The sequence below is a fragment of the Eptatretus burgeri genome, chromosome 21 (assembly GCF_056783735.1).
Source record: "Eptatretus burgeri isolate ZD-2024b chromosome 21, Ebu_testis_v1, whole genome shotgun sequence".
NCBI classification, from domain to species: domain Eukaryota; kingdom Metazoa; phylum Chordata; class Myxini; order Myxiniformes; family Myxinidae; genus Eptatretus; species Eptatretus burgeri.
In genome coordinates this window covers 93,611-97,024 of record NC_140981.1, presented here as the reverse complement: position 1 = coordinate 97,024, position 3,414 = coordinate 93,611, and the positions used below count along the sequence as shown (strand labels likewise).

General features: G+C 52.6%; 1 long non-coding RNA gene across 1 annotated transcript; it reads right to left on the bottom strand.

Annotated features, from left to right (window-relative positions):
* Window positions 1-320: 320 nt before the first annotated feature.
* On the bottom strand, window positions 321-2,987 carry LOC147008088 (uncharacterized). Its single transcript, XR_015053616.1, has 2 exons — window positions 1,730-2,987; window positions 321-1,687 (listed from the first exon to the last, which is right to left on the bottom strand). It is a non-coding gene; the product is annotated as an uncharacterized LOC147008088 (long non-coding RNA).
* Between the last annotated feature and the right edge of the window lie 427 nt (window positions 2,988-3,414).

Below are 3,414 nucleotides of genomic sequence, written 5' to 3'. Positions count from 1 at the left end.
CGTTCCTGCGCTCGTGGCCCGGCGAGGACTGTTGGTTGAGACGCGGACGGGAGGCACCGCAATGCGGCCTGTGGTGGACCTGCGCGTCTGGACGAGGGGTTCCGGAGAGAGTTCGCCGGCCGCGTGGGAGGCCGGAAACAGGCGCGACCGTGCTGACGGTAGTAGGAGAGGAGGACCATTTCGGTCCATGAGGGAAGTCACTTCTTTTCTTTTCTTTTCTTTTCAGGCTTTTGTATGTGTGTTTGTGGCGCCAGTCTTGCAAAGTAAAACCTGTATAAGTGACTGTGCTGTAAATAATTGCCTTTTATTCGGTCGTAGTGCTTTCCTTTGTTCCTATTTGCCTGCTTTTGTTCCTATTTGCCTGCTTACGTGTGTGAAATAAAAGTGTGCTTGTCCAATTGTTCCCCCGTTTCGCTTCGTCCTTTCCTTTGTTGAATCTCCATTTTGCATCACGTAAGGGATTGATAGTGGGTTTAAAACACCCGGTAACTAATCTGAACCGTCAAGGTCGACGATAACTCCGCTCGGTTATCCCTGTAGCACGGAACGAGCCGCTTAAGCGGTTCGTGTCCGGAGTCGACCTGTGGCGTGGTACAACCCCTCGGTAGGTTACCCGTGCGAGTACTCAGGTATATCGACTTTCGGCAATTCACCCTATTTTGCGCGGGTAGAATGCTGACTGGGTTGTGGTGAGGTTAAACCCCCACCCATGACGAGCTCCTTGGCGATAGTTCCAAGAGGGTCACGACTGAATTGTCCGTTCCGGTGGGCGAAGCGTCGCGATTCGAGTTACGTGGCCGATCGCACGCCGGGTGGGCGAAATTTGTCACAATATTAATCGGACAAGCGGTTCCCAAGTTACGGCCATTTATCTGTCAACATCACGAATGACGTCACAATTAATGTTTAATTATTTCTTTATTTTTTTGCACGATTGACATCACAATTCTTCTTCTTCTTCGTTTGGTATGACATCACAATCGACACTGGGGACCTGAGTATGTGCCTTTTCAAGGTTTGATATCGTTCTTCATCCGTTTCAGCTGTTTCCCAAGGTTTGAAAGCTGTTTTTTCCAAAGGTTTGAATTAATTGTTCAAATTATTAATTAATCCCAAGGTTTGAATTTTCCCAAGGGTTTGAAAGCTGTTTTTTCCCAAGGTTTGAATCAATTGTTGTGCTTGGTAGACATTTGTGAATACATTTACAGAGAGAGCAGCGAGAGAGGAGGGGCGAGAGAGGGGGGCGAGAGAGGGCGAGAGAGAGAGGGGCGTCACAATTCAAGAGAGGGGAGAGAGGGGGACGAGAGAGGGGGAGCGAGAGAGAGGGCGTCACAATTCAAGAGAGGGGGATAGAGGAGGAGGCGAGAGAGTAGGGTGGGAGAGGGGGTGTGAGAGGAGGGGTGAGAGTGGGGGCAAGAGAGAGGGGCGAGAGAGAGGAGGGAGGAGAGAGGAGGGGAGAGACTTGAGGGGAGAGAGGAGGAGCGTCACAATTCTTCTTCTTCTTCGTTTGATATGACGTCACAATTGACGCTGGGGACCTGAGTATGTTTCCCAGGTGTTTCCGAAGTTATGGCCATTTATGATATGGTTGGTCCGATCTAATTGAAACAATGCCCCAATCCAGTCGTCGTTTACGAGAGTGAAGGAACGAAGCTGCACATACTGGCACGCACCTACGGGCACGCACCTACGGGCACGCACCTATGGGCACGCACCTACGGGCACGCACCTACGGGCCCGTACTCGTTAAACTAAAAAATGTCTGAAAATCAAATGAACCACCATGGATTTTCATGGAAACAATGTTCACGGATGGGTCATCATGTTCTCCTCGGAGAGGATTTGAACCAGGACGTTAAAACTTTCAGGGTCTCTCCCCCCCCCCCCCTTTCCAACATCCTCTCAAAATCCCCCATGAACCATCACCACCACAATACCCACCACCATCCCACACCACTCCTCCACAATACCCACCACCATCCCACACCGCGTCTCCACAATACTCACAACCATCCCACACTGCGCCTCCACAATACTCACAACCATCCCACACCCCCCCCTCCACAATACTCACAACCATCCCACACCGCGCCTCCACAATACAACCATCCACACCCCCCCTCTCCACAATACCCACCACCATCCCACACCGCGCCTCCACAATACTCACAACCATCCCACACCGCGCCTCCACAATACTCACAACCATCCCACACCGCGCCTCCACAATACAACCATCCCACACCGCGCCTCCACAAAACAACCATCCACACCCCCTCCACAATACCCACCACCATCCCACACCGCGCCTCCACAATACTCACAACCATCCCACACCGCGCCTCCCCAATACTCACAACCATCCCACACCGCGCCTCCACAATACAACCATCCCACACCGCATCTCCACAATACTCACAACCATCCCACACCGCGTCTCCACAATACAACCATCCCACACCGCGCCTCCAGAATACTCACAACCATCCCACATCCCCCCCTCCACAATACTCACAACCATCCCACACCGCGTCTCCACAATACTCACAACCATCCCACACCGCGCCTCCACAATACAACCATCCCACACCGCGCCTCCACAATACAACCATCCCACACCGCGTCTCCACAATACTCACAACCATCCCACACCGCGTCTCCACAATACTCACAACCATCCCACACCGCGCCTCCACAATACTCACAACCATCCCACACCGCGCCTCCACAATACAACCATCCCACACCGCGCCTCCACAATACAACCATCCCACACCGCGCCTCCACAATACTCACAACCATCCCACACCGCGTCTCCACAATACAACCATCCCACACCGCGTCTCCACAATACTCACAACCATCCCACACCGCGTCTCCACAATACAACCATCCCACACCACGCCTCCACAATACTCACAACCATCCCACACCGCATCTCCACAATACTCACAACCATCCCACACCGCGTCTCCACAATACTCACAACCATCCCACATCCCCTCCTCCACAATACTCACGACCATCCCCCCCCTCCACAATATGCCATCCCACCCTCCCCCCCTCCACCCTCTCTCCCCCTCCACAATCCCCTGGGGTCGGACATCGACGTGTCACGGACATGATGGTGGGACACTGCACGGACACAAATGGTATCCGGGAAAAGTACGAAATCGGACGATCCCGTAACATACACGACACCCGGTCAGCCTGTGACGGTGGGACAAAGCATTCGTCCCCCATTTTGTCCGCGGTGTCCGTGATGTCGGGCGATAACGAGTATTTCTGCCCAAATTATGTATAAACCGATTAATCTATTAATACACAATCCTCCTTTATAACCGTTCATAGAACGGGAAATCAAACCGTCCCGAGATGACGTGATCACGTGATCATCGTTTCCATCTTACCCAT